Here is a 19,422-nt window from a genome sequence, read left to right as displayed (position 1 = left end):
TAAGCCAAATAAGCCTTTTCCGCCCCAGCTTGCTTTTGGGTCACGGTGTTTGGTCGCAGCAATAGAAACCCCAACTAAGACAGTTCCCTCGCGAGTACAAGAGTCTCCAGAGGAGAGGCTGCTATGGGACTGTCTCCCACACTCGCCTCTCTCTCGGGACCATCAGACCACCTTAACTGCAGAATTACTGGTCATTACAGTTTTCCTTCTGAGCTAGAGGACGACTTCCATTTCGCCCACAGGACTGAAGTTTCATAGGCGGAGTGTGCCGGACAACACAAACAAGTTACAGAGCTGGGACAAGCACTCAGGCTTCTGACTCCGGATCGTGACATAGTGCCATACCGTTCGATGCACGAGGTCCCTCCACCTACGGCGCAGAGTAATCTGAACAAAATCCTGCTTCCACGCTGCAGATTCAGTGCTTTTCACCTTGGAATCGGGAACCCTTTGGTCCCCCAGGGTTTTCTTTCTGAGATTTGCTTTGGAGAAGACTCAGAATCTGAGAGTTTCTCGTTACCATGTGGAAGGGGCTTTGCTCTTTGAGGGAGATGGCCCTGGGAATGGCCCTGGGAACCTGGAAGCCCACACGGAGAAGGGAGCCCCTGGGTGCCTCTAACTGCCCAGATCTCCATTTGTGGCATGCCTGTCTGCGTGCAGCCTCTGCAGGGCCCGGCCATATAAAACTGCTTCAAGCAGCCTATAAAATAAAGACAATTGCAATGCCATGAGGAATAGCATGTCCCCAACTATAAATAAATCAGGGTGCTAATTCCATCAAGGCCTGCGGGTGACATCACACACCGTGAGAGCTGAGCTCAGAAAGGCTGTACACAGCACCGCAGATCTGAGACGAAATTGCCATCTCCATCTAGTTACATCTTCTGGTGACTGGGTCACTGTGACAGATGACTCCCCAAGACTCTGGTCCCTCCGGATGAGGACCTCATAGTCCGCGTTTTCCTTCCTCTCTCCCATCCTTTTCTACCCCGGCCCTCTTTAGCAGACTCCTCTTTCTTTTTCTTTTTCTTTTTCTTTTTCTTTTTCTTTTCCTCTTTCTTTTTCTTTCTTTCCTCCCACACCCTTGGACCTGTATTTTCCTCGGTGTGTCTTGTTTTCTCCATGGTCCTGGAAGACACTGGAAGGAGGTAAACTCCTAGCATTGAGAAGAGCTGGAGAAATGCAGCCAGCAGGGACAGGTCTCGGGAAGATGGGGGCGGCACCAAAGAATAAACCTCTCCAACAGCGTGATTTGTTGCGCTGCCCCAGGCCATTCATCCGGGACCTCTCTGGGGACATATAGCCTTTCCTTGCTTAAAATTTCAATTTAATTAAATCCAATAGGTGTGTTCTTGGATGTCAACCATGTCCTGGGCAACATGAGGCAGTCAGAACCATATGGAACCAAGGAATGTGAGAGGCAGCCAGGCCTTTGGCAATCCTGGGCTGGTTCAACGACTCGTTTTACAAATGAGGAACCCCACGGCCCAGAAAAGTGAAGTTTTTTGTTGTTGTTGTTTATTTTTTGTTTTGTTTTGTTTTTTAATCATGTAGCTAATTCACAGCAGAGCCGAGTGTAGGATGCACAAATGTTAACATGGTCTGCCAGGGCTTGGAGCTTAGAGAAACAGGGCAGATCCCTTCCAAAGACCTGAGAGCATGGCAGTGCTGTGTGCAGCATCTGGAGCTGGAGGCGGGGGAGAAGGGAAGTAATGATGGCTGGCAGGTTTGGCCGCTCTCATAGACGGGGCAGGGTGGAGCTGGATGCTGAAGAGAACCTGGCATCATGTTTGGCAGGGATTCCCAGGAAAGTACCACAGTCAGAGAAACACTCCCAGCATAGGCCTGGGAGCTAGATGAAGTGTGACCTGGTCACAGCAGGTCACTGGACTCCAGCGGGAAGGAGGGACTGCTGTCTAAGTGATATCTCGTGGGGTCAGAGGACTCTGGACTGCACACTGAGATTAACTGGAGGCTCTAGAATCTTCTTAATAAAAATCAATAAATGAAAACATGCTTTCAAGCTTGATTTCAGGAACTTGGAGCTGGGAGACATTGGTGCAGCCTCAGCTGAGACTCACCCAATCAGCAGGGACTTCCAGGCAACTCAAGGTGGTATTTGAAAAGTCTTGCTTTAAGATACCTGGCCTAGTGTGAAGGTCACTCAAGGTTGTTCCAAGGTTGATGCTAGGGGATGCTCATTTTTATTTTTGTTTTCCTAGCCAAGAATGTAACTACTATTACACTCAGTAATTTCTGCAAAGTGAGATAAAACAACAGTTTTCCAATAGGAGGAAGCGTGCAAGAATGCTGACTATAAGTGACAATCACATTAGCAAGTTTTGCGAACACAATTAAAGGTTTGCACACTTCCATTTGAGGAGTTACTTGTTAGGTTTTGGAGCCTGCGACCTTTTTTCCAGTCCCCAGGCACTCCTGTGAGCCCTCAAATAGCTCCCAGAATCGGTCACTAATGAACGAAATCGGTTAGGTTACATCTCACAGAATCAGATCATCCCTGCTTAACTGAGTAGCTTTGTGGGGAGTTGGTAAAACTTCATCGGGGAGAAACTGAGTCCCTTCCTCACACAGTTCCTATTCAGAACCTGGAGTTTGATCCACTTGGGTCGGCCTGCTGGTGTCTACAGCCAGCTTGGACCAGAACCAGAAAGTGATGAATTTCCCAGAATCTATCAGATGGGAGCTTAAGGTGAGAGTTAAGTTGATTTAAAGAACGCACATAAAGTGGTGTGTGTGTCTGTGTGTGTACATGCGCGCATACCTGAATTTATAGTCCAAGAAGAATACTTGGTGTTCTCAAACAAGCAATCAAAAAACAAACAACCTTTTTTTTAAAAAAAGATCTGATCATTTATTTTCTTAATAAACACTTACTTTTTGACTGTATTCAGACCTGGAACTAGACATTCTCAACGAAGATAGACCATGTCTCTTGGCAATATCTCTGTTCCTGGCATTTTTCCTTGGCTTCCTTCATTTTTTTGGCCAGAAGTTTAGCGTATTCTGCAGCCTCCTCATTTTGAGTAGCGTGTTGCTTCTTTGGAGCTGTAATTCATCAGCGTTCCTGTTCCGGGACACACGGAATGACAGGATGCTGCATCTTGGGGGCTCCGGTCCTGCCCGGCCTTCTCATCATCTTTGTTTTAGGGCCTTCTGACTGTACATGGCTGGACTTCATCTTTGGAGGGACTGAAAAGCTCTGAGTTTCTCACAGCCAGTGGCTGGGAGGCCCATAGCTTCATTTTGATACAGCTGACTGCCTAGTGATGAGAATAGACAAAGTAGCCAGGCGGTGGTGGCGCACACCTTTAATCCCAGCACTCCGGAGGGAGAGGTAGGTGGATCTCTATGAGTTCAAGGCCAGCCTGGGCTACAGAGCGAGTTCTAGGACAGGCCCCAAAGCTACATAGAGAAACCCTGTCTCAAAAAAAAAAAAAAACAAAACAAACAAAGTACGAGCTGGGGAGATGGCTCAGCACTTAAGAGCACTGGCTGCTCTTCCGGAAAACCTGGGTTCGGTTCCCAGCACATACCTGACAGCTCACAATCATCTGTAACTCCAGCTCCAGGAAACCTGTCACTCATTTCTGGCTTCCTCAGGTTCATACACAAGTAGTGAGCACACACACACACAGGCAAAACAACCACACACATCATATAGATTTATTTATTTGCTTTGTTTTTCAAGACAAGGTCTCTCTGTGTAGTCCTGGTTATCCTGGAACTCGCTCTGTAGACCAGGCTGGCCTCAAACTCAGAGATCCACCTGCTTCTGACTTTTGAGTGCTGGGATTAAAGGGGTGAGCTACCACTGCCCCGCAATAAGTTTTTAAAGAAAGTAAAAAGTCAAAGGAAGAAAGGAAGATAAGAAGGAAGAAGGAAACATTTCACAATGTCTTCTAAAGACAGGATAAAGACTGGTCCACAGCTTAAGTATTCTTCTTTGAAAATACCCTTGGGGCTAATGAGATGGCTCCGCAGTTAAAGGTGCCTGCCACCCAACTCAATGACCTGAGTTTGATCTTACGACCCACACAGTAGAAGGAGAGAACTAACTTCCGCAAGTTGCCCTTTGACCTTCACATGTGTGCCCTGGCATGTGCATGCCCCTCCTTCTCACTAAATAAAGTGTCACTTAAAAATACCATTTTATGCGCACCAAGAGAAAGGTCTAAGAGTGTAGAAAAGATAAATGTATTGGCAAGCCATGAAATTCACTTGAATTTGCAAACAGAAAGAAAGGACCCACGGTGTGCCAGTTTTGGAGAAGCAGTACCCAGCCTTTTCAAATTCATTCTCATAGCCAACCCGATAGTTATTCTTGATTGCATCAATTGACATTTTATTAGGTTCTCATTTCAGCATCCCGAGGGCCTGGCTTCTCTTACCCTCTGAATTGGCTGGGTATCAAATTCCCTGCGTATTCTGTCCTCCTTCTCTCTATGGGATCTTCCTCGGGGAGACTGGGGTTCCCACTTGTAAAATTCACGGCCTTTCTTCACATCAGCATCAAGACTGTTTCAGCTGCTCATTTCCTTGAAACTTCTCCCTCTGCACACTCCCCCTGTCAGGAAGTGATCCTGGTCCAGTGAGGGTGCGAGTTTGGGGGGTGGGAGGGAGTAGGAGAGGCCTGGGGTTCCAGCGAAGAGGTACTTTCCCTTGATTATTCCAGCATTTGGTTCCCAGCACAATCTGGTTCCGCATCCAGATGGCTACTTCTCTCGTTACAGTCGACTGAATGAACGCCTCCAGAAGACAGATTGGGCCAGATGAAGACATCCGAATCAAGACCATCTAAAAGATGAGCTGTGCGCGGCAGATTTTCTCGTCGAAGCGTTGGAATCAAGAAATCGCAAGTGAAGGATGTCATCGGCAAATAAGGCTGGGACAGGAAGCCTGTGAGGTGAAACAGACCGTCAGAGACCACCACATGGTGACAAGGGGAACGAAGCCACAGGCCCCCAACCCCCGACACATTAAAGGCACGTGTGTGCTTTCGTCTGCCTCCATTCCTATATGCTCACATTGTCATGAAACATGAGGCTAAGCTGCAGGGCCAGAAATTTTACAGACAAGTGTTCCCTTATGACTAGACCAGACTAACACGAGTAGGATCTGAGATGGCTGCAGAAATCGAGAACAAAGACAAGGGGGGATTGCAACCAAGGAACGGCCCCATGAAATGCCCGGTAAGCCCTCAGCATCCGTGTAGATGCCAGACAGTGGGTCAGAGCAGAGGACCCAGCCCCACTAGCTTCACTATGAGGTAACATTTCTGATGTGTGAGTTGGATTGACAACAGCATAGATGATTTTGCAGAAATGCAAAGTTCACTTTTGCTAGAAACACTGAGTCTTGGCTTCAGGGGATACTGGCCAAGTGGGGTGATTTGCATGAGAAATGCCCCCCCATCTGCTCAAGTATTTGACTACTTGGTCCTGATGGATAGTGCTCTTTGGGGGAGATTATGGGATCTTTAAGAGGTGGCGGCCTTAGGCTTTGAGAGTTCATAGCTTGACTCCACTTCCAGTTTCCTCTCTGTTACTGTTGGAGGTGTGATGTCTCAGCTTTCTAAACCACGTACTCCCTATCATTATGGACTCTCCCTCTGGAACAATAAGCTAAAATAAACTCTTCCTTCTATAACCTGCTGTGTTGATCAGAGTTCTCTAAAGGAACAGAATTGATAGGATAAGGGTGTGTGTGTGTGTGTGTGTGTGTGTGTGTGTGTGTGTGTGTGTGAATTAAGGGGGTTTATTAGAGTGGCTTACATGCTGTGGTCCAGCTAGCTGCCTTCCAACAGAAAGGCCAGGTATCTAATAGTTGTTCAATCCACAAGACTGGATGGATGTCTCATCAGTCCCAAGCTGGTGCTGGAGTCCAGGGAATTTCTAGATCCTAGAGTCTACGCTGGAATCCCAAAGAAATTGGTTCCAATGCCAGTGAAGGAATACCTCTGCAGCAGGAAAGATGAACATGCCAGCAGGAGTAAAGGCAAGCAGGCAAAAAAAAAGCAAGTGCTTCCTTTTAAGTGGGCTGGCCCAGATTTAGGGTGGGCCTTCCCACCTCAAATGATCCAATCAAGAAAGTCCCTGTAGTCATGCCCATCCAGCTGCTTAGGCTTTAGTTGATTCCAGATGTAGTCAAGTTGACAATCAAGATTAGCCAGCACAGTTGAAATTGGTCATAGTGTTTTATCACAGTGACGAAAGTAGTTAATAACACTGAACAAGTCTGGTAACCCAAGCCTGATCCCCATAAGCCACATAAAAAGCTAGTCACAGCACTCCTACAGTAATCTGGGGGGAGGGGGGCAGAGAAACTGGAATTGCCTGGAAGCTCATGGGCCAACTAGTTTAGAGTACATAGCACAGTGGTTAAAAAAAAAAAAAAAGTGAGCTCTTGACTCAATAAAGTAGAAGCCCAAACCAACTCCCAAAACTAAGTTGTCCTCTGACCTTTAGACACATGACATGGCACACATGCACCAGCACACTCAAACACAGACAGACAGACAGACAGACAGACAGACAGACAGACAGACACACACACACACACACACACACACACACACACACACACACACAAAGTACCTACAAATGCTATCAAAAATAATAAATCTTTTTCTGGAGCTCATAGATGACTAGGTGGGTTAAAATGTTGGATCTCTCTGTCTTTATATTATGTCTGTCTCCTTTGTTGTGCCGATTTTTGAGTCTGACTGTCCAGCTCTGAATGTAGATATGTTGATCATTTGAGAAATGCTTCACCCCAGACCACAATCCAGAGTCAACTGGGGCTATTGCCTGTGTGAGTGGGTATGTGTTTCTCCTCCATCCTGGTGCTCCTGCTCTGCCACAAGGCCAGGGCATTTATGCACAATGGTGGCACCAGTAACAGGAGGGACTCAGTGCCCCGTCGGTTGCAGTGGGAATCCTTTAAACAAGAGGAAGGACTTGGCAGTTCCCGGATTAAGTCTCCATCCTTTAGCTCATCAAAGACAAGGCTAAGATGCCTACATACAAGAAAAAGAACTATACCTGTGACTAATGAGCAATCACCAAACTTCAGTCTGCTCTCCAAAACAACACAAGCCTGAGGCCCGCTTCAAGTCTGAGGCCTGCTCAGGACTGGCTGCATTTGATACAAGTTGGCCAGCCGGAGTTGATGTCCCAATTCAGAATCTTTGCCAGGAGTGTCTGTAATGTGTGGCTTGGTCTCATTTCTCCTATTTCCATGCCATAAAATCCCACTGTACAGTATTAAAACCAAAGAAGCCATGAGACTCCCATGTAAGCCAAAATTACATGGGAACAGGAATTAGAAGAAAACGGGAGCCAGAAATATCAGGAGAGAATGGAAAACACACAGAAGGAGAATGTGCAATGATGTAAAGAGACAGACCACCCGTGGGAGAAAGTGATGGGCCAGATTTCTGGGTTCTAGACCGCATAGTCTGTTCCAAACTATTACCCATCAGCTGGCTGGAGATGTTTTCCTTGACTCGGATTGAAATCATCTAGACAAGCAGTAGCTCTTCTATTTCTGGCAATCCTGGGCCCCCCAAATGCCAAAGGCTACGAATTTAGCACACAGAGCTTTGTAATTCCCAGCCTTGAACTAAAGGCTGTGGCTCCTGGGTTTAGACTCTTGATATATACTCAAGTTAGAAGCTACTTCTCTGAGCCTTGATTTCCAGTGACCTGACACCTTATAGCCTTGATTCTCAGTGGCAGCTAGTCGTAGCAAGTTAGCTTTGTCTTCCAAGCATTGCCTGCTGAGACCCTCAGGCCCCAACAAGGGCTGGCATTACAGCTTTCAGACCTCGGGTGCTGGGACCCTTGGTCATTAAGGCTTGACACCTCTTCTAACTTGTCTTTGGCTCTTCACAGTCCTCTGCCGTGATTAATTCTCTCAAGTAACTTGGTCACAGTGATGCAAAAATAATGAATATAATAGGTAATTGTCTGAAAGTTACTGCTGCCCACCAGGGTTCAGATGTTGTCTAAAGTCTTATGGACTCTTATTTTTAAATTATTAATATCAGGCTGAAGGGATGGTTCAGTGGTTAGAATCATTTACTGCTCTTCCAGAGGACCTAAGTTTGATTCCCAGGACCCACATCAAGCAGCTCACAACTGCCTGTACATCGGACCCCAGGGAGGTCCTGACACCAGTGGCCGCTTCAGGTACCTGAACTCATACACACAGACACACATACATCTAAATAAAAGTAATAAAAATTGAAGTGTGTCACTATTACTTGTGGGTTTTCTAATGTCGAGAATAAACAAGTTGTCTTTAAGAGAAAAGAGGATTAAAATAAGGTATGAATCCTTGAAGTATAAAGAAAACGTTGCATAAATCTTGCATCCCTGAAGATAGACACTAGCCTCAGAATATGCACATGAAAACACAGTTGCTCTTTTTTTAGTTTTTTTTTTTAATCCACAAAGATGGATGGATGGATGATAGATAGATAGATAGATAGATAGATAGATAGATAGATAGATAGATAGATAGATAGATAGATAGATAGATGGACAGATAGATAGAGATGACAGATTAGATAGCTTACACACAGACACATAGAGGGGGAAAGTTGAGAATGCAGCTCAATAGTAAAGCATTTGTCTAGCATGTGCAAGACCCTGGGCTCCATCCCCAGAATCACAGGCAAAAAGCGTTTGTACTGATGAGTATGCAGCTTGTTGCTGTTACCTTTTCTTTTCTTTTCTTTTCTTTAATTTGGAGCACTGTGTACCTTTCCCCACATGGTAACATACAGATCCATGTCATCATTTTTCATTAATCACATGAATTCCATTCTGTACACTATCAAATTACTGCAGCTTATTTCTCTATCAGTGGACAGTTGTGGGATAGGACTCCAACTTTTCATGATTATAATAATAATGTACTGAGGGCTGGGCATGGTGGCATATACCTTTTGCCCCAGCACTTGGGAGGCAGAGGCAGATGGATGGATCTTTGTAAGTTCATAGCCAGCCAGGACTACATAGTGAGACTCTGTCTATAATAGTAATAATAATAATAATAATAATAATAATAATAATAATAAAATGAGCATATGAGTATATCTTTCTTTCACAATTGTATGAGCATTCCCACATAATATAATCCTATATGTGTAAATTTTTCTCCAAATGATATGGCATTCAGAATTCTACAAACAATGGCAAATTGCACCCTAAACTATTATGCCAATTTATCCTTGCATTCTGAGAGCAAAAATATCTTTCCCTCACATCTCTGCTAAACTGGGGTACTAGCAATATGTGTCATGTTTCTTAACCTAACCATCATATTTAAAAAATACAGACATTGGGAGGTGGGGAGACATTGAGCTGGGCGGTGGTGGCACACACCTTTAATCCCAGCACTCAGGAGGCAGAGGCAGGCAAATCTCTGAGTTCGAGACCAGCCTGGTCTACAGAGTGAGTTCCAGGACAGCCAAGGCTACACAGAGAAACCCTGTCTTGGGGGGAAAATAAAAATAAAAAATACATTGTTTCAATTTACCTTATTTATTATTAGTAAGATTAAGCACCAGTCTTAACCATTTGTTTACACCATCTGTGTAAATGTTTTCCCCCATTTTTTCTAGTAAGTCGAGGGATTTTTTTTTCTACTTATAAAAAGACAGCAATTGACTGGTGTGGCGGCTCAGCTGGTATAGGGAATTGGCTCCAGTCCTGATGATCATAGTTTGATCCCTTGAACTCACATGGTGTAAGGAGAGATCCAGTTCTTGTAAGTTGTGTTCTGACCTCCAAATGCATGTCTACACACAAAAATAATAGTAATAATAATAAAATATAATTTAAAATGCATACAGAAGACAGCAGTTGGATATGTATACAATAAAAGTCTCTATTGACATGCATAAGTTGGCAGTTTAATAAATCATGTATTTGTCTATCCGTTGTGTCAGTGTGGGCTTTTTTCAATCTTTTGCTGTCCTTATAAGCTCAAGAACATTTGAGGGTGATGGTGCATGCTTCTGATCCCAGCACTTAGAAGACAGAAACAGACAGATCTCGGTGAGTTCAGGATCAGCCTGGTCTACATAGTGAATTTCACCAGCCTGGGATACATAGTGAGAGCTTGTCTCAAAAGAAAAAAAAGAAAGAAAAATAACTTGGTTTTATTGAGTGCCTGGAGCACACATAACTAGGTTATGTGAATTAGGAGGAGAGCAGGTAGAGGAGTGAGGAGAGAATGGAGATGACAGTCAGCATTTGCTGTCACCGTCCGATGGTCATGGTCATCCATACCCATAGGAGCTCACCATTACTCACACAAGCAAAAGGACAGATCAGTTCTACACTAAATGGTTCCCAGACCTTCAGTAAAGATTCGATTGGTGGGATTTGGCTTTGCTGTTTTCTTTTCTAAATAACTGTAACACACCACATCAGTTTTGCCCAGCAGATGATCTCTGCCCAGCTCAGACCTCTGACCTTTGGGGTCTCCATCAGAAATGTGGGTCTACCCTCCAGGGCCAGCTCTAATGTTACGGCATCTCAAGCCAATCCCCTGATGAGCTTCCTTTTCTTCTAAGCCTCTATTCCCAGGATACATACTTCCATATAATAGATACATATTTGCATATAACAGATACATGCTTTTACATATAATAGAAACATGTTTGTGTATAACAAATACATGCTTACATATAACAAATACATGCTTGCATATAACAGATATATGCTTGCATATAATGCTCACAACACAAGGGTATTGGCACCTTCTTCCGTGGCTGTCAAGCAGTAACAAGTGCTCTCTACTAACCACAATAACAAAGCTGTGAAAAAGAATAAGCTCCTTCAAGGAAGGAAAACCACGCTAATTTAAACCAATATCTAAAACTTGAGGCTCGTAGCAAACAAGTGTGTTTCTACTGTTAGGTGAGGCTTCTCCTGGGGGAAGTTGTTTTGTTTTGTTTTCCTTCCACTGATTTTCACTTTTGTCTTCACCCAAGGCACACTGGCTTCTCTCCCCTCTCTGGGCTGCAGGAGGCCAAGGGGCTGCCCACAGCTGCTCAGCAGGAGCTCTCTGGCAACTGATTAGTCCCTGAGCCCTGCCTGCTGGTCTTGCAGCGTCCTCCAATACAAATGCCTGAAAACATGCCTTTGCCAATGAGGGAAGCATGTGAGATTGAGTTCCCAAGTCATGTTTCATGTTTACAACGGTCTTCTCATCAGCACTAGTTGGATTAAATTTAGTGATTACAGAGATTTTTGTTTTTATCAATAATACCCTTGATCTTGAAAACAAGAGCAATTTAAACAGCCCCAGATGTTCTAAACCTCACCACATGTGTGGGGTAGGTTTTTTTAATCGCATTGTATTTGAGGCTGTCCCTTAAACCAATTAAATATGAACGATATTCCTATAGCCACATTTCCCAGTTTCTTGTGCCAAACATTCACTGTTTTGAGTTATTTGACTGCAAAACTTGATGGGGAAAATGCTTCATATTTATTGTCCTATTATCCCTCTCTCTGGCAAGATAGGTGTGCACCCCCACCCCCGCATCCCCACTCCCCCTGCACGTCACAAAGCTCATGGAAAAGGCAGACTAGGATTCCAGGAAAAATAGCTTTGAACCTGCAGAGCTGTTGGAGTTTAACTCACTGATGTCTGTTTATTTCTTTTCAGGAAAAACAAACAAAACACACACACACACACACACACACACACACACACACACACACACACACACACACCTCTAAAACATTGCTCATTTTGTAACATTCTTACTGCTATGATCACCTTCAGCTTTTTCTGTCAGATTCCACCACCTCTTACTGTGAGCCCAATGACTTTCTGTAGACATCTCCCGCTCAAAATCAAAGAAAGCAGCTTCAGAGACTTTGGACATGCAGCAGGGCATTCTGGGACAGGAGAGGAGAGGAATAGGGAAGAAAGGCATGGTACAAGGCAATAGCAGGGTATGTGTTTAAAGAAGACCTGACATTAGCATCCATCAGGGACCCTGGACATGGCACTTAATTGGAATTTGTTTTCTCATCTATAAAATAAGCACAGACCTAACATCTTGAGCAAAAACATCTGTCTGGACACTTTAGAGCAGTGGTCCTCAACCCTCCTAAGGCTGTTCTTCTAGTTATGATGACCCCCAACCATAAAATTATTTTCATTGCTACTTCATAACTGTCATTTCATTATTGTTATGAATTGTAATATAAAATACCTGTGTTTGCCGATGGTCTTAGGTGACTCCTGTGAAAGGTTCGTTAGACCAAGGGCTCGAGCACCCACAGGTTGAGGTTGAGAACCACAGCCTTAGAGGATGACACTTGCAGAATGGCAGCTTCCATGGTGGACTTGGATGGAGCTAGAGCTGCTCCCACATCTTAGGAAGTAGGGCCTTCTCTGCTGAGACCCGCACAGCTTTGGGACTGACCTGACTCGGGAGATGGGGGATGAAGAAACAGTAGGACACACACACAGAAAAGCTGGCATCAGGGGACTTTATGCTTGATGGAGCCACACCAGAAATGTTTACTATTATATACAGTGGGGTTAGCTAACTTTGTCAGGAGGCCCTCTGAAGGCCAAGGGTGGAGAGGGTAGTCTAGGGTATAGTCATCCATGAGGAGGAAGTTGCCAACATCCATACTCGCACCGGAGGAAGGCCTTGCCATTCACATGGGGTCTGAGGCACTGGGGACCTTGACATGGCCATGCTCAAGCCAACAAAACACATTTGCTCAAGATTTCATTCGCTCTTCATAGTCCTCTGAGAAGCTGCCATCTTTCAGATAAAGGAGGAACCCGAGGAACTCCACTGAGAACCACAATGAGGGCTATATTCTGTAGGAGGGTCTTTCTAGAGAGGAGTGCAAATCATTGTGCCCAGTGCTCAGACCCAGTCCAGAGTCAAAGGCGAAGACTAGGATCTTACTCATCTTCAGGCTGCACCACAATGAATGCCCTGACAAAAGCCACTTCTGAAAGGAAAGGTCTAGCCTGGGTCATAGTCTGAGAACATAGATCGTTGTGACGGGGAGGTCAAGGTGGCAGGCACTTGAGACAGCTGGGGAGATCATATCGGAAGCCAGGAAGCACAGAATGCTGAATGCCTGTGTCAACCACCTTCCTCATGTTTAGGCGGTTCAAGACCAGCCCAAGCCCAGAGAATGGTGCTGACCTCCTTTAGGGTTGGTAGTCCCACCCCAATTAACCTAACCAAGAAAACTTAATCTAGACAACCCTCGCAGAGATTATTTAGAACAAATAATATGCCTGGAGACTTATCTCTTAGGTGATGCCTGATGCTGCCAGACTGACAATCAGCCCTATCATCGGCAAGGGGGCTGAAGAACTGTTCAAATCCTTTAGATGGAAATGAAGAAACGTTATCTTCTTAGGTCCCTCCCTGGATGAGCCCTGGCTTGGATCCCTGTCCTCTCTAAACCAGCCTTGGAGGTGGATGGTGTTTAGGGCTTTTCTCCTCCTTTCTTTTCTGGGCCTTCCCTGAGGTTTCCTGAAGACTTTGGAGAAACTCCAACGGTCATAACTGAACTAATAAAGAGGGATCGTGTTCCACTGGGCCAGGGCATTAAAAGAGCAGCCCCAGCTACACAGGCCAGCAAGGGAATGGGCGGCAAAGGATGGCTCACCGGTGTACCAGGACCACTAGATTCTGATTTTTCTCTCTCATCTTAATACACTTGGAGTTTCATTTTGGCACAAAGGGCTAAGTTCTCTCGCACTCCTTCCAGGTCTCAATCCCCAAATATCCTACAACCTGACATCCCAATGTACCAACCCCTACCTCCCACTCAGCTGGAACTAGACCCTGTCTCTGGCAGTGGAGATGGGCTGTACAGAGCCCCCAACACCCTCTCCCAGGCCACTTGAGTTCCAACTGCACACTCCGACTGACTAGAGTATGATGATGCAGCTGGCAGTCTAGGAAATCACTCCTCTCATATCCCTGCTCAGATACTAACTTCGCCATTTTGAGATTTAGCGCCTCCCGTCAACTGCCAACCAGCACACACACAAGACTCCCTTTTGTGATGTAAAGAGCTCAATAATCCTGAATGGACTCAGAGCCATTGTGGAAATCAGCTTGCTGTCAGGGGTCAAGTGCTTCCCATTAAATGTCAAAAGGCCACTTCATGATCAGAATGACCTCCTTTCTCCTCGGTATTTGTTATCTGTGTGCTACACCAAGCATGGTAAGTGGGAGTGGGCAGTCTCTGGCAGCCTGCTTCTAGCTAGATTTGACTTTAAAGACTCAAGACCTAATAATAAAAATAAATCTTTTTTCCCCCCCAAGATGCCAAGCACAGATCAGTTCACAAAATCAAGAAAATAACTCAATGCATTTTGGTCTTCTTTTCCTTATTTTGATATAGAAATTAAGCCCCAGAGAAAGAGACCTGTCCAAAGTCACAGAGCACGTGAATCTGATGGCAGGTTCAAATGCAAGCTTGGCTTCTTCAGCACACTTGAGCTGCCCTTTCCCGTGGCTGGTACTTCCTGTTCTCCAGTTATAACACAGACAGCAACAGTAGCCAAAGAAGCACGTGAGTGGGTCCCAGGCTGTGGAGAGGGATTCTAGAAGAGCTAGGGGAACCTAGGAGGAGAATGCACCAAGGCAGGAAGACATCAGAGCCCGTGGGGCCTGAGCAGGAAGATTTGAGGACATCTACCTGGCCAAGATACATGGTACCAACTCTCTTCAGCGACTCAAAGACACAGAACTCCTAAGAACATAGCTCCACATGGAAGTCGAGTTAGCCCAGGCTGGCCGTGTGTTCATATGACACTACTCAGCCTTGACCAGCAGGGGCAGGCTCTGGGGCAGCATGCCAAGAAGGAAGCAAAGCTGAGTTTCCTGGGAATTAGGGCACCGTGAGCCTGCTGGGAACTGCTCCTCTGCCTTGAAGACCGACAGTTCTAGGAGAAGCACCCCCCCCCCCTCCTCCCACCGAGGGACCACGGAACCTTCCTCCTTACAGAGATTCGGAAATCCCATGGAACTCTTGCCTACTCCTGGCTGACACCTGGGCTCGCGAACCAGTCTGTACGAGCTGGTCCACTGCCAACAGATAGGTTTCCTTAGCCGCTCTCCTTTCTCCTCCCTGAGAGGCCTACCTGGCCTAGGCCTTTGCTCAGTTCACCTCCCCACCCACCCAACACCCCCTCCGTCTCCTCTCCAACACCCTAAATCACTTCCTCCTTCCATGCCTAGCAACATCCTCTGGGAAGCCTTTCTTGGTCCTTCTGTAGTCTCTTCCTCTAATAAACACCGTCAGCCATTAATCTCACTTGACTTTGAACTGTATTTACCATCCCTATTACAATAGTTCAGAAACATTTTCTACCTCTTAGCCTTCTCTCCTGCCAACTAGCATAAAATTGGAGAATTTTTCCCCTCCATGTTTTTATGTTTTCCTTACATAAATGAGTATAGGACTGAACACGATGGTGGGAAAAAAATGACCCACAAATATAATACCGACCTTTATAGAGCCTTATCAAAGGGCTTCTTTGTGCATTATTTCGTTTCTTCCCCCAGCAGCCCTGTGAGGATATGACACTCTGACACTGCTGCCTGAGGTCCGGCCTGAGGTCCTGCCTGAGGTCCGGCCTGAGGTCCTGCCTGAGGTCCGGCCTGAGGTCCTGCCTGAGGTCCTGCCTGAGGTCCTCACTGGAGGACAGAGTCATCTAGCGGCTGGTGCTGGTGCCAGCCGAAACTTCTGGAGCTGATAGCCAGAGCGCCTACATGTATGTGGCTTGGGCTTCCTCGTGGCATGGCAGTCTGGGGTGGTTAAGCTTCTTCTGGGGACTCAAGTCTCCACGGGTGACTGAGCCATACAGCGAAAGCTGGGCGGCCTCTTCTGATGGTGTGTCCGAAGTCACACCGTGTTACTTTCTGATGCATTTCATTGTCACTAGGCTTGGCTCCAATGAGAGTGTCAAAGAATGTGTCCAACACGGCTTTGACTGATCACAAGTCCACATTGAGCCGACTTTTTTCAAAGAAGAGCATAAGCGGGAGGTGAGGAGGCCGTTCAGGAGTCAAAGGCTTACCACACAAGTGCGAGGATCTGAGTTCAATTCCCCAGGACCCACGTAACAACCCCAGATGCAGCAGTGCTCACCTGTAATTCCAACACTCCTGTGGCAAACCCAGAAAAATGTTCGGAAGCTCCGGGGCCAGCTAGCCTGGCATGTGCAGGAGTGAAAGGTACGGGACCCTGCATCAGACAAGGTGGAAGGCAAAGCCTGGCATCAAAGGCTGTCCTCTGACTTCCACACACATGCTAGGGCGGTGTGGAATATTTGTTTAACCAGGCAAAGATGTGTTACATTTGCTCATACTGCAAGTTTGTTTAACTGTGTAAAGATGTGTGGCATTTGCGTTAATGAAATAAAATTCACCTGGACTCCGAGAGGCGGGGTGAGCAACTAGTGGACAGGAAGTAGCAGGGAGGAGCTTGGCCTGAGGGTTTTTTTTTTTTTTTAAAGTTTGGAAGGCGTGGAAGGGAGTGGCTTCTGGAGAGAAAGTTAGTCAGTTGCTACTCTAACTCTCTGAGCTCGCGGGCTTTCACCCTAGCCTTTGAGTCTCCAATTTTATTAGGATGAGAGAGATTTAGTTAGAACTACCTTTAGTGGCAGCAACAGAGCCATTGACTGGAGGAACAGAATTAATTCCCCCAGGCTGTGGCCTTAGCAGCCGGCAGCTAGTGATGTAAATCGCAGCTACTGTAATGAAGGTAAGGTAACACTATGGCACAAGCCGGCCTGTTCTCCTGTTCTCTCTCTCTCTCTCTCTCTCTCTCTCTCTCTCTCTCTCTCTCTCTCTCTCTCTCTCTCTCTCACACACACACACACACACACACACACACACCATACATATCTCAGCACTCAGGAAATAGAGACAGGAGCGTAAGGCGTTCATGGCCATGATTGACTCTGTGGCGAGTTTGAGACAAGCCTGTACTACATGAAAAACAAAAAAACAAAAAACAAAACAAAACAACAAAACAAATACAGGGAGGTAAGTGTCCTTCCCAAGTCATGCAGCTGACTAGGAACCGGCAGTGAGAAGTCTCCTGAGTTCCCTGTGGTGCGTATTCTCCTCCTGTCATCCATGGGCATGTGCAGCGGCACCCGGAAAAGGGGGAGGAATCAAGGCCAGCGACTACTCTATGCCTTCTCAGCATCACCAAGTACCCGGGATCCATCTGCCCCTCTAGGTGCAATTTGACAGATGTCTACTCTCTGTTACCTAGAACAAGTAAAGTACAAGCACTGATGACGGATGTGTGTGCCCTGTATTAACCCACCTATAGGGAGCAGGTATGGCCCTGTATTAACCCACCTATAGGGAGCAGATATGGCCCTGTATTAACCCACCTATAGGGAGCAGGTATGGCCCTGTATTAACCCACCTATAGGGAGCAGGTATGGCCCTGTCTACAACCACACAAAGGGGCTGAGACTGAGGTCAGAGATGGCGAATGGGCTCAGGGCCAGGATCTAAATGTAAGGGCTGGACCAGAGTTGGAGTTGGAGCTTAAAGACGAGAGGCTATGGCTGGATTTAGTAGCTCGAGCTTAGACTGGAGGTTGGAGAAGGAGGCTAAAGGCTGGGGATGGGAGATTGGGCTTTACTTCTTTGTTTAAAGAAGAGAGTGTTTGGGGGGCCTCAGGACTAACACTGGAGCTAAAGGATAAAGGCTAGGATTGGGGATGTAAAGATACAGGCTAGGGTTGGGGTTGGAGGCTGGAAGCTGCAGTATAGTGTAAGTGCTAGGTCCAAGACCAGAGGCTAGAGGCCGGACTCAGGAGTAAAAGTCTTCACTCCATTTTCCGGTAGGAACTGGTACTCAATCCAAAGCCAGCATGCCTGCTCACACATCTGATCAGTACTTGCTAGCGATCGGGGCTTGTCGCCATATTGATGCAGCTGTACATTTAAACCAGCTGTAAATTCCTTTTAAAAGCTTTTGTTTTAGTTTTGCAAATATTATTTAGCTGACACACCGAAATGAAAAAATGAGTTGGGGATATAGCTGCCTTGTAGCGTAATTAACAAATATGAAGCTCTAGGTACATGAAAAAATTCCTAGCACATGCAAAAATTTACTAAAAACCAAGAAGAGTTGGGGAGGTGTTGCTCAGTTGGGAGAGTGCTTGTCTGGCAGGTACAAAGCTCCACATTGCATCTCCAGCTCCTCAAAAGCTGGGTGCATAACTATAATCCTAGTGCTCAAGAGTTGGACACAAGAAGCTAAGAAATTCAAGGCTGTCCATGGTTACACCACGGGTTCAAGAACAGCCTGCAATACTTGTGACTCCCCCTCCCTCCCTCCCTCCCTCTCTCTCTCTCTCTCTCAAAAAAAGTAAGTACGTAAGTAAATAAATAAATAAATGTGATCATGTAGCCACAAACCTGCTTTCCTTTTTCCTCAAGTCAAAATTGAGGGTTCTGTGCAATGCATAAAATGTGTGAGTTAATATTTCACAATTAAAGTCAATTTCCCATTGGGAAGATGGGATAATGAACTCCTTGTCACCTGTAATCTACTGACATGTTTCTATTAGGAGCGAAAGGCTGCATGTACCTTGTGATCTGGATGATCAGCGGACAAACCCAAGAAATTGAGACCTCTGGTGGAAGCCAAGGCAGCATCCGTCTCATGGCAAGCCATAAGGCTACAGTTTGGAAAGGCTGCATGCTCACCAAATACAGAGATGGAGCTAATGAAAACCAGAGACTGCACGCATTGAACAAGGTCACAGCCAATGAACAACCTCCACAGACCTCAACCATGCTGTGGAACCTTCTTTTTGTACAATATGAATATGTATGACTCTCATTGGTTAATAAAGAGCTGACTTGCCAATAGCTGGGCAGGATTGGAAGGCAGAAGAATGCTTGGAAGAAGAAAGGAGATGCCATGAGACATAGAGTGACCAGGATGGGAAGTGCATACCTGAGGTAAACAGGCCTTGGGGCAGCATGTGGATTAATAGAAATGGGTTGATTTTGTTATAAGAGCTAGGTAAAAATGAGCCTTGCTATCAGTTGAACAATTATAATTAATAAGTCTTTGTGTGGTTATTAGGGAGTGGCTGCTGGGACACAGAGAAACACCTACACAACCACCTTAGTTTTGTTGATGGGTTGGTTTCTGAGACAGTGTCTTACCATGCAGCCCAGGCCTGCCAGGAACATGAGATCCCCTTGTCTCAGCCAGCTGAGTGCTGACCCCCTTTGACAGGCTTGGCTTTTCATCCCACCTGCAGACACCTTCACCATAAACCCTAGAGGATAGCTCCCAGAGGCTGTTGAATACCCCCAAACAATAAACCCACCCCAACCTCT

Source organism: Peromyscus maniculatus, chromosome 22, assembly GCF_049852395.1.
Source record: "Peromyscus maniculatus bairdii isolate BWxNUB_F1_BW_parent chromosome 22, HU_Pman_BW_mat_3.1, whole genome shotgun sequence".
NCBI classification, from domain to species: domain Eukaryota; kingdom Metazoa; phylum Chordata; class Mammalia; order Rodentia; family Cricetidae; genus Peromyscus; species Peromyscus maniculatus.
Note: the sequence above shows the minus strand (reverse complement) of the source record.